The sequence below is a fragment of the Podarcis raffonei genome, chromosome 10, assembly GCF_027172205.1.
Source record: "Podarcis raffonei isolate rPodRaf1 chromosome 10, rPodRaf1.pri, whole genome shotgun sequence".
In the NCBI taxonomy this organism is placed as follows: domain Eukaryota; kingdom Metazoa; phylum Chordata; class Lepidosauria; order Squamata; family Lacertidae; genus Podarcis; species Podarcis raffonei.
In genome coordinates, this window is record NC_070611.1 from 57,305,123 (window position 1) to 57,317,824 (window position 12,702).

General features: G+C 43.3%; 1 protein-coding gene across 1 annotated transcript in view; it reads left to right on the forward strand.

The window, feature by feature from the left end:
* The window catches only part of TMTC1 (transmembrane O-mannosyltransferase targeting cadherins 1), a 164,822-nt gene that overhangs the window by 7,340 nt on the left and 144,780 nt on the right, over positions 1–12,702 (forward strand). Inside the window, exon 2 of the mRNA XM_053404675.1 lies at positions 1,461–1,576. The gene's annotated coding sequence lies outside the window, so the exon portion shown is untranslated. The remainder of the gene's footprint in view (positions 1–1,460; positions 1,577–12,702) is intronic.

The following is a 12,702-nucleotide window of genomic DNA, read 5'->3' on the forward strand; positions in this document are numbered from 1 at the left end:
GTGACAACATCCTTACAATTTTATATATTAGAGACAGATATAGTTTGCGGAGGATAAAACTACAGTAGCAGAGCCAGTATCAAATATTTCCATTTCATTCCATGAATTGTACATTACATTGAGGAGGTGAGGAAAATAATTAAACTATGTAACTAATTTACACAAGGCTGATGGGAGAGAAAAGGAGGAGTGTCACTCTTTAAAAACAAACCAACCATCAAATATTATTGCTTGAAGTGCATCCGTCAAGTGCATTTAGTCCCAATATTAACAGCATACCTGATGTCTCTGCTTTCAGCAAGAATGTTTTATTAGTCACTTAAAATGCTACATTAATGAATGCAAATGGGGGTTCCAGTTAATTTTTGTGTGCCTGACCTAATTCATACCCTGCTTTTTGTTGCCTGCAGCTTAAGTTCTCTCTTTGTCCCCCTTGGTAGATGTTTTTTGTATTGCTAAAAATATTGCCTACAACCAATGGCAGTCAAGGGGGTGAATGGCAGCTGTGTGAGAGTGTCTTTTTTTTTTACAGAGACTGCATTTAAACTCAAAGCAGAAGGATTCCAGTTACGCTTTTAATAGCACTTGTAAATAAGAAACCCAGCACCGAATAACCTGGAGTCATTAAAGGTGGGCCTGTTGTACACATGGTTACACTTTCCCCTCCTTCGCTTTCTACCACTGCAGCTCTTTTGCTGTAAACCAGCATCAATATTACACAGTGAGGCTTTGCTGAGAGTCATGATACGCCACAAACAAAAACGTGAATAGGAGTTCCTCCTGTATATGTGAATTACCCAACACGTGTCTCCTTCACTCGTAGCTGAGTAAGATTGTCTTCCATGAACACAGTCTTAACAGTGAGTTTGTAAGTGATTGTAGAGGCCAATTCTGGATCCACACATCCTTCCATAGTGGGGACATAGGTTTCCGGGCAGGAGTTGATCAAGATGAGAGTTTGCCAAACATTTCTTAGCATGTTTCTCCCTTTTGTCCTGAGTTTGAACGTGTTCAAAGTCCATAGCATCTTTGGTAAAGTCTGTTCTTCATTTGGAGCGCTCGCAGACCAATGTTTCCCAATTGTCGGTGTTTATACAATATTTTAAAAGATTTGCCTTGAGAGAGTCTTTAAACCTCTTTTGTTGACCACCAGCATTACGCTTTCCATTTTAAAGTTTGGAATAGATTAGTTGATTTGCAAGACGATAATCAGGCATCCAAACAACATGACCAGTCCGACAAAGTTAATGTTGAAGAATCATTCCTTTGACACTGGTGATCTTTGCTTCTTCCAGTACACCTGTCTTAGTTCATCTGTCTTCCCAAGTGACATGTAAAAATTTTCAGAGACACCGTTGATGGAATCTTTTGAGGAGTTGGAGATGGTCCATGTTTCACAAGCATACATTAATGTTGGTAGTACAATAGCTTTGTAAACAAGCATTTTGCTTTCCCTGCAGATGTCCCAATCCTCAGACACCCTGCACTTCAATCCGGAGAAAGCTGCATTTGCAGAGCTCAGATGATGCTGGAATTCGGCATCAATGTCATCCCTTGTGGAAAGATAACTGCCCAGGTAGGAGAAGTGATCGACAAAAACTTGAATATAAGTTCCTCCTGTATATGTGAATTTCCCAACGTGTAGATGAGGTCACAGAGTAACATCAGGTCCAGTGATGGTTGGGGCCCATAGGACAGAAGGCCACCAGTAGGTGGCTCTACTGTCAGTGACAGGCACAGCCAACTAACTAGATTCGTCCTGGCTAAGTTCTACAAGGGCAAAACTGAGACTTAGGAGGAGGAGGAAGCAGGCAGCCAGGGTCACCCCAGGACTAGTAAATAAGAAGAGGAGGAGTCAAGATACAATTTGGCGGAGTAGTGCTACATTTGCCCGAATGGGCTAGCCTTCCCAACCAGGTCAGACCAGCTCTTATTATTTTTCTGAAGCAAAGGCTCTAGTAGCTATTGTTATTAATTCAGCATCAGTTCCTCCTTATAAACCCCAATTCCAAAGGATTAATGGAAGTGAGAGGATCACTTCCCCATTCCTTGGAAGTCTTAGAATAGACTGTTGACTTTAGGCTTAATGATATTTGAGCAGCACTTCACACATTACGTGTGGCAGTGAAGAGGCCAGGATCTTCTGCCTGGACTATATTTACCTACAGGAGTCATGTGAATGGCGTATTGTGCTGCAATATTCAGTCTGGGCCTAACCACTTCATGTCTCCAGGTCAAGGATGTTGCCCTTGAGCAAGCAGATTTGAAGCATTCCCCTCTTCACCAATAAGCACTCATAATGGCTTTCCTCTGTTTTATTATTAGCAAAACATAACACACCAAGCAAAAGAGGCACAGTTTTCTACAGTCAGCTGTATAGCTTTTAGTATTAAGCAGGACTCTGCAGTTTTGTAAGAGTAATAAGGAGGGCCCTAATGATACACTTTAAATGCGAGTGCGTGGTGGGAATGAAATGTACTGTGAAAAGCAGACCCAAAGCGATCATTAATCTTTCAGTAAATAGCCAGATAGGTACATAGATCACATGCATACAATTGAGTATACAATTCTTCTTTATTAACCGTGGGTCGACACGTGCAATTTTGTGCTCTCTCAGTGCATTTGAGTTGTCTGATGATGGTGAGCTATGCAGAATGAATGTTGCGCTCCTTCCTCTGCAGTCACATTGCTGATAACCTTAAACCTTACAACGCACAGGCAAATGCAAGCTCTGCGTGGTGCTATTAGTCACTGATTTCACATGTGGTTACTGAGACTGAAGTCTTACGGACAATTACTAGGGGATAAGTCCCATTGGAATCAGTGAAACAGTGCCCAGCTACATATTACACCTTAATGATTATGTTTGCTTCCAGCTGTGGCAGAGCAAACTTAGCTAATTCTTCTCAAACCATGCCATGCTTGCTAATTTTCTATATCATGAAAGTGCCACCTTCCAGTAACTCATTTTGACTCACCAGTTTTGTGACCAGTGGAAGTGTTGGAAGGGCAACAGCAATGATTATTCAGAGTGTAACTTAAAGGTTAATTTTGTAAGTCAGCTAGCCAAGGGAGTGGTGGTAGTGAAAGTGTCAACTTAGCGACCAGGCAGAGTGGCATAAACTTCACTGAGGGTAGCCTGTGCTCAGATTGGCTGTGTAGTTCTGAGGGCATTTTCGTCTGTATGTATGGTTGAAATCTCCCTGTTGTGTACAAAGCCTGAACTATGAAAGACAAAGCCTCTTTGTTTATTTCTCCTGAAATGATATACTGTTTTTGTTCAATTTGCTTAGTGAAGTATTTCCAGGATTTTTCTTTCTGAACACTGCTTGCATTATTTAAGTTAATTTGATAAGAGGAAGAACTGCTTTGTCTGCTTGGCAGTCCTACAAATGGCCGCTTAGATCCAGTACAATACTTTGTAGAGGGCAGCACTTTCTTTTCTGCAGCAGGTGATGGGTGAGGCTTTCCCTCTTCTCTGTACCACCACAGTTCCCCTGCTTCTCTTGTTCAAATACAGCTGGAGGGCAAAGTACTATACCAGAAAATTCAGATTTTGCAGTTAATACTCTTGCACAACAAACATACCACCCCCCACCCAAAGCTGACTTTTGCAGAAAGGGAAGTGATGGGGAAATGCGCTAGAAAGTGTGGCATAATGCTTGATGCAACATGACATAACCGCCTTGCAAACAAATCAGAATGAATGTTTAATAAATAGCAAACATTGACTAACCTCTTCACAAACTTTGAGTGAGCAAATCAGGATGAATGTGCAACAAACTGGTCATCCAGAAACAACCCATGGAAGAGCCAGAAGTGTCCTGTCCCCCCATTGCCCTGGTTACATTTACAAGAGTTTTATGATCATACCTTTTCCTTCTTACATAATGGAGACCCACCAATAGTGGAGGAAACAAATGTTTGCAGGAGTGGTTAAATCCCTCTTAACCAAAGTGCCCCAGGCTGCCAATTGCCAGCTTTGTTTCTAGGTTCAGTTTTAGTGTGGTGGTGTCCCCAAGGCATCACTGCTTGGATCAATTTTACCTGGAAAGTCAGAGGGGAGGAAATAATTATTTTATTGTATATTTTGCTCACAGCAGAGCACAGTGGGTAAACTTAATGTCACATCACTGTACTTGGACTGCAACGGACAGCCCCATTGATTTTTGATAGGACTACTCTGGAGAAAATGGATTGCGAATTGGCTTCCTAATGTGACAATCATAGTTGAAAGCAAAACCGTAATAGCAAGGTTTGAATTGTTCTCTTCAAACGAGCCCTTGGAGAACATATCAGAGATGAAAAACAGAGGTAAAACAGCATCCAGCTGGGAACAGCTCAAGCCAACTCTCAAACAATGGAGGGGAACTGGCTAAGCCTTTGCCTGGAAATGCTGTTCCTCCTTTGGTCCACTACAGCCCGTACTGTGTCGCTCCCCTCTTGTTTTCAAGCCACATGTGAGGGAGGATCAGCTAAAGGGAGCAGCTAAATGTAGGAAAGGAGGGAGGCATTAAATTCTGTTTGCAATTAAATTCTTAATTCACACCTTCCAAAACAATTTGCCAACTGAAACAGACCATGCAGCATACAGAAACTTTCATAATTAAAACGTATGTGCCATATTTTCTGTATGTTAAACGCAACACAGGTGGCAGAACCGATGGTAGCTTGCTGTGGCTTGTCTGCAAAACATTTTGAGGATAAAAGCGCTTGCGTCCACTGGAATCTCGACTCTGCTGTTATAGCAGATGAATCTCAAGGGGTGTCCAGAGCACTGTCTAGTCCCACTGTGTTGGATTTCAGTTGGCAAGGCTTGAGGATGCAGACAAGGTGCTTGGATCAGCCAGGGCAATTACATGCGCTCTGCACTGCTGCCCTTCTTGGCTGATAAAAAGTAGCGGGGAAGGGACAACTGGCTGGGAGACAGAGGCAATTAATGCCTCCTTGCAAAAAGGCGTCGTCCCTGCCTGCTTGAAGGAGGATGTGGCAAAACCACTCCTCAATAAACCCTCTCTGGGTTAAGTAATTACTGGCCAGAATAAGGAGAAGGAGCTAGAGGGTGGTTGCATTAATAAAAGCTCTGTTTTGATGAGGACAAAGCTGTAGCTTGGTGGTAGAGCATCTGCTTTTCATGGACAAGGTCCCATGTTCAGTCCCTAGCAACTCTAGGTAGGGTTGGGAGAGACCTTTGCCTGAAGTCCTGCCAGTTACAGTAGACAATGCTGGGCTGGAGGGACCCAGTGGTCTGATTCAATATAAAACAGCTTCCTATGTTCCTGTGATGGGGACCACTTTGTGCTAACTCCAGTACAGGAATGGCCATCCCTAGAGAAGTGGGATTAGCTTGTTGGGCCCCTGGCAGCTGTCCAAGGATGCAGCGTCTTAACACCCAGCCTAACTGTGCCTTTAACAGCAGCTCTGTCTGCAGAAATTAGCTGTCAATGCTTCCCACAGGATAGAGGATAACATAACTACCTGCTTACATCTGCAGATTTAATGCTGTTAAGGGCACAGTAGTGGCGATGGTGCCCTTAACAGCACTTAGGTGTGAAGATGTAAGCAGGTGGTTATTTAGGGAGCCCGACAGAAGCTTAGGTAAATCTAGACAACAATATAGAACTCTCTTACTTGCACAGCTTCTTAGATGGAGAGATTCATCTTGCATTCCGAAACTGTGCCAGCCATACTGTGCAAGGTGATTTTTGACATTTTTGCTCCTGTTGCTGTTAATAATTGATAATGTATTAAAATGTATTAATGTAGGGGGAGGTGTGAATAACCTTTTTATACCATTCTGGATACATTTGGTGCTAATTTGACCAGTTAAGGTACAATTTATAGCCAGAGTCTGTTTTTCTTCCTTTCTTCCCCATTGTAATTCAAGCAGTTTAATAATAATAATAATAATAATAATAATAATAATAATAATAATAATTAATAATAATAATATAATTTATTTGCTGCCCATCAGACTGGGCAGCTTCCAACCAAATATAAAAACACAGTAAAACATTATACATTAAAAACTTCTCTATACATGGCTGTTTCAGATGTCTTCTAAAAATCATATAGTTGTTTATCTGTTTGACATCTAATGGGAGGGCGTTCTACAGGGCAGGTGCCACTACCAAGAAGGCCCTCTCCCTGGTTCCCTCTAGCTTCACTTCTCACAGTGAGGGAATTACCAGAAGGGCCTCGGAGCTGGACCTCAGTGTCCGGGCTGGATGATGGAGGTGGACAGGCTCCTTCAGGTTTACAGGGTTGAGGCTTTGAATTGTGCTTGGAAACATACTGGGGGCCAATATAGATCCTTTAGGACTGGTGTTATATGGTCCCAGTCATTGCTCCCAGTCACCAGTCTAACTGCTGCATTCTGGATTAGTTGTAGTTTCCAAGTCACTTTCAAAGGTAGTCCCATGTAGAGCACACTGCAGTAATCCTAGGATACAGCTGAGTCTCTTTAGCATTTCAAGCCAGTTCTACACATTTCATGAAATGACACTGAGAAATGGATGACCAGTGTCAAAGTCTGAATCCTGTGCAAAAGCACGTGGCAGTTCAAGCGAGGTTTCTGGACTACCAAAGAAAGTGACGAGAAATGAAGCATCATTTTAATCCTATCTCCATTTTAGATAGGAATAGACCAATCTGTCAATCATGTTCTTCTGATGGACAGAACTACCAAATTATGGACTGTGCTGAAATGCTGTTGTAGTTTAGTCGTTTAGTCGTGTCCGACTCTTCGTGACCCCAGTGAGTCAGTGATCTAGATGTGTCTCTGCATTTTAAAAAAGTAAGTTGTGAGCATGAATTCTCACAGAGATGCAAAAGGCAGCCAATTCTGTGGACAAGCAAATTGGCGGCATTAGCGCATTGGGAGTAAACTAACACTCCTCTCCATTCTGATGCAGAGCTATAGCACAAAGAGGGCCTTCTCAGTGGTGATTCCTCATCTGTGAAATGCTCTCCTCAGTAAGGTCCACTTGGGACCTTCACTGACGTCTTTTTGGCACCAGCTAGCGATTTACCTTTCCCTCTAGGCCTAGGATGGACTCAGCTGATTCTGTTTTATTGTTAGAGTGCTGCCAAAGCTTCCTGCGCCTGTGAAGGAAGGACTGTTTTTTTGTATTATATTAAAAGCAATGTTTTATACGCATTTTTCTTTCCTCAATATAATACAATGAGTTAATGTTTTTAAATGTAAATCGATTGGATACCTTTTAGGAAACAAGCAACTAATAAGTTTAAATAATGCCAGTACTACTGCTAATAATAAAGGAGCATAAAGCCATACAGTTTCTGGCTGATCCTTCACTTTTTAAAAGCAGTTAATCTATTTTTAAGGCCTTTTATTGGGTGCATGCAACTAGGGCTGGATGAATCAGTCTTTTTCCAGTCTCCTTCACAAGTGCTAGCTTCTAAGTTTATTGCATCCCATTTCCACAATAACCAGCGATGTTGGTGTTTTTTATTATTTAATCCTCAATAAAATTTAAATATATATTTTTAAACACATTGTCTCTCAGAATATGCATTCTAAAGCATGTTTGGATAAGTTTCTGTAGCCAAGGGCTGTGTCCCAACATTTGGAGAACTGCAAAAGCCAATAGCTAGTGATGTTCCGATCTGTGCATTAGTCCGGAAGGTGTAGATCAAGTCAGTTCACATCTGAATGTGCAAAGATTAAATTCCTCAAGCCCCTCCCTAGATGTGGCTGCTGTTAATTCAGTCAAACTCATTGCTGTCCCAAAGATGTAAGGTGGGGTAGAGCTCTCATAGCTGAATGGGCAGCAGCTTTGTTTTCAAACCAAGATGAAATGGGAATTCCCTCTGGCTAATCCAGTAGCAGCTGTACTAATCATTTACAGTGGTGCCCCGCAAGACGAATGCCTCGCAAGACGGAAAACCCGCTAGACGAAAGGGTTTTCCGTTTTGGAGGTGCTTCGCAAAACAAATTTCCTATGGGCTTGCTTCGCAAGACGAAAATGTCTTGTGAGTTCCTGCAGGGTTTTTTTTCCTCCCCCCCCTTTTCCCAAGCCGCTAAGCCGCTTATCAGCTGATGTGCTAAGCCGCTTAACAGCTGATCCGCTAAGCCACTAAGCCGCTTAACAGCTGATCGCTAAGCCGCTTAACAGCTGATCCGCTAAGCCGCTTAACAGCTGATCCGCTAAGCCGCTAAGCCGCTTACCAGCTGATCCGCTAAGCCCGCTAAGCCGCCAATAGCGCTAATCCGCTAATGGGCTTGCTTCGCAAGACGAAAAAACCGCAAGACGAAGAGACTCGCGGAACGGATTCTTTTCGTCTTGCGAGGCACCACTGTATTAGGTTAAAACACACACACACACACACACACACACACACACACAGAGTGTCTTTCAAGCAGGTGTTAAGAGGTGAAGCAGGTGTATAAAAAAAGAAAAATAAAATGGCCCAAAGCTGTCATGAATCTTTTGTTGTTGTTGTTTCTCCGCAGGCAACAATTTCAAATGAGTTAATGTGTGTTCATCTCAGTTTTTAAGGCCTTGCCAGGCCAGACGTGCGTATCTCTGTGTGCTGATTTCTGCATTGAACCCTGTCCTAGGGCTCAACAGCCTTGCCTCCTAAACCACTAGTTTTCTCCAGCCGGCATTTATGTACAAGAAATATTAGCATGGTTTGGGAAGTGGGTGGCCTAAGAATTAAAATATAATGGGGTGGACAAATGCTCCTGTGAGACCATCAGTTTCCAGTGATAAATTACTCTTCTTTGCCGTTAAAGGATTTTTTTCAGTAAAATCTGTACCTTGGCGGGGGAAGGTGGGCGTTAGCAAAAAGAGGCTTTCCCTGGCTTTTGTGCTGCAGGAGGATGACAATTTTTTAAATATTGAATTGCCTCGTGTCTCTTGCTGCTTGGTGGAGAAAGTCAGAGCAGCATCTTTTAGCCCAGTTGTTCCTATAAAGCCAGTGTGGTATAGCGGTTGGAGTATTGGACTAGGACCTGGGAGACAAGGGTTCAAATCCCTGCTTGGCCATGAAGCTCATTGGGCGGCCTTGGGCTAGTCACTGCCTCTCAGCCTAACCTACGTTGTTGTGGGGATTAAATGAGGAGGAAAAAACCATGTATGCCGCCTTGATCTTTTTGAGTGGGGGGGGGGGGTTGGTAGGGATATAAATGCAATCAACCAATAGTTCAGTCCAGCTTTCCACTTTCTCGTTAAGCATGTTATATTATTTATTTGGAATGCTTCAAGAAAAAGCAATCTCAGAGCAGTTTTTTAAAAAATAGCATAGGATAACAAGACATTTTGCGGGTTGCAGTCCTGTACAGGTTTACCTGGGGGATCAGTGGAGCTTACATCTGAGGAGACCTGTGTAGGATTGCACTATTAACCGCTTCACTCTAACATTTCAGTCCGGTTTCAACTTCCATTTTCTATGTGTCTTCTGGGCCTTATCAAGGAATGGAGAAAAAATTTGATTCCGTTCACAGTAAAGGCAAACCCCTCCCTAACCCATGGTTTCTGTGCGAAAGGAAACACAGTCATCCTTTTAAAATCACACTTCTTGAATATTACAATACAGTTCTCCAGTCATGTAACATGTACATGTATATACTGAAACAGTGTGCATGAAAATGAGTATATTAATGTAGATAGCGTACGAAGATGGATTATATATGGGGGAATTACTTTGAATAGATGGGTATATTGTGGGGGGGAAATGCATACAAATGTGGGAGAAATTTGCACTAAAGTGCTGATGAAGTTTCATGAGGACTTAAAAAAAAAGGGAACTGATGTGGAAATGTGGAGAATTGAATTTAAGATGGGGGAAAAGAGAGAAACAGACAGAAACCAAAGTGGACAGATTTGCCCATCACCAGACTCTGCTTTATGCTGGGTCAGACAATTGATCCACTTAGTTCAGTTATTGTCTACATTGACTGGCAGTGGCTCTGCTAGTCACTCTCGCTTTACGGGTTGCGTTTTCTTTGAAGGAGAGGGAACTGGAGACTTAAGATTAGCAGCTGTCAGCCTGGAGATTGTACTTCAGATGGTGAGCTTTCACACCAATCCCCTCGTCACTTCCTTTAGTGGCAGTTTGATCTGTAGCAATTAGCAGATGTTGCTCATAGGAAAGATTCAAGTTCTTTCTAACTAGGGTGGAGATTCAAAGAGCAATGCTTGATCTTTGTCCTCACACAAAGATGTCTCCTCTCATAAGGTAAGGAGGATGAAGAAGGGGGGAGTGGGGTCAGCAGCCCTGAGAGTTTCAGGGAAAGTCAACAAAGGTTAAAGGACAGTCTAGGAAATTTGGGGGTTCCTCTCTTTTTCTACCCTTTCCCATGCAAACCCACAAGTCTTGCTGAGATGCATTCTAACACTCCCAACAATCTAGACACAATCCAGTCACTGCTAAGGACTTTTAAGGCATAGGATTGCACTGTAACTTCCCCTTGATTTCAGTAGGAGTGTTAGCATCAACTTTAAAAAATTGCGTCTTGCATTTTTTTAAATTAAAAAAATGGTTGAGTAAGAAAAGCTTGCTGGGCATATCTAAAAAACTGGGGAGCATTTATATGCCTTTAATCACCCAGTGTTTCAGGAGACAAAGCAGAAATGACTTTTGCAGCATAGTCTTTCTCCATCACTGTAATTCACCTCTCTCCTGAACCTGCTGTAAACTGCTGTTCTTTGGGTGTGCCATACAGCAAAAGGAAGGTGGAGAGGCAACACAACTGTGGTGGGAATGGGTTGCCTTATCTCATTTTGCATTGGAAGATTTACATTATTCACATAAAGAGGCTCTGTGCAATTAGAAGGTAGCAGGTCTGGGTCACCGGCCACATCCAGCACTGCACTTGCTCAGTCACCTGGCACCACCCTTCAACCTCCACCCACTGAGAGAATCCCTGACTGCAATTCATGGCCACACTCATAAGACCTTCCTCCATTAATTCAGGAGCCCTGTGCAACTGGAGCACTTGAGCTCAGTGGGAACCCAAAGAGCAAGGAAGCCAAAGCCTCAGCACCTTGGATAGCTCCATGTGCGCAACTTGCTCCAAAGAAAGATGGAAGCTGACAAGGCACCACCACACCTGCCTGAGGTGTGTGGCTTCTTAAAACTCGATTTGAAACTGAACATTTATCCTCTTCCCCATGGCTTCTGTCCATGAACTGTTGGACTGGCATTGTGGAATAGGAGGGAGTTGACTCTTTGATGAACTGAGCTCAGCTGGGGGGGCGGGCGGTGATAGAAGAAGAAGAAGAAGAGTTTGGATTTGATATCCCGCCTTTCACTCCCTTTAAGGAGTCTCAAAGCGGCTAACAATCTCCTTTCCCTTCCTCCCCCACAACAAACACTCTGTGAGGTGAGTGGGGCTGAGAGACTTCAGAGAAGTGTGACTGGCCCAAGGTCACCCAGCAGCTGCATGTGGAGGAGCGGAGACGTGAACCCGGTTCCCCAGATTACGTGACTACCGCTCTTAACCACTACACCACACTGGCTCTGTGAAGATCAGGGCTTAGGCCACATGTTAAGACAGTAAGAGCAGCTGTGCTGGATCAAGCCAAAGACCCACCTTGCCTTCCCAGTGGCCAAACATATGCTGTTGGGAAAGCCTGAAAGTATGGCACGAGAACATCACCACTCACCCCAGCAGCTGGTATTGAGACTGGCATTTGAGGTAGTACACAGTCATCATGGCTAATAGCCACTGAAACAAGAACCTAAGATTCATAGTCGTCCACTTTGATTCAGTATCAGGAACCTGGTTCTGTTCTCCAGCTGGTGGTGAAGCAGCCCTTGACTCAGCTTGCTGATCCTCCTCTGTCTCTGAGCCTTGGATATCATTCAAAGCCATCAACACCTCCAGGAGGATAACTAAATCCCCCTTTCAGATCTTATCTCAACATGCTGAGGCTGCAGGTGATGCCAGGTGGGGGCCTTCCCCAAGCCTTTAAACATATATATGGATCACTTTTGTGCAGAATGCATTTTGAAGGCATGGAGGGGCTTAAGGTCTGTATGCATCTCTCCAGCACTGAAATGGGCAGCTTCAGCCAGTGTTCCCATGTATGGTGGGAAATGTTTTCCAATCCAAGGACTCCATTTCCTTTTAGGAAACTTTCTGGGGGCCACTTGCCTGTGATGAGCAGGACCAGAGGCACTGCAATGAATCTGAGGTGCAGTAGGCTGGTTTCTACATTCATTTGTATACTCCTCTACCCTCCTTCCATACAAGCAAGAGGCAAAAACACTCAGTGCAAAGTGAGGGAGTATGGCCTAGGGAGTTTTCTGAGAGCCATTTTCGGCTCTTGGGCCTTTGGTTCCCCACCTCTGCTGCATATAAAAGCCAGATCCCAATACCTGTTACACTTTGTCACATTCTGTAGCGCTTAGCGACAGACACCAAGTCCCTGGAGGATGAACCAGGCATAAGCATATTTATCTTATGTGTTTTGTGTATATGTTGAGCTTTCCATTTTATCATATCCGAAGTGTTGGTGCACAATTTTTCATACTAACTTGTATTTTTATAATGAGCAACACAGACACACTTTAAGTATGCTTTCGCATTCCTTCCAATGCTGTAAACTCCTCTAAGCCAGGGCAAGTTATAAAATTTGAATATAATTGTCATGATCATAAATGCCCTAGGGCTGCTGTTTTTCTTTCTTTTTGTTGACTCTGCTGACTGGATTTTATTATTCTTATTGC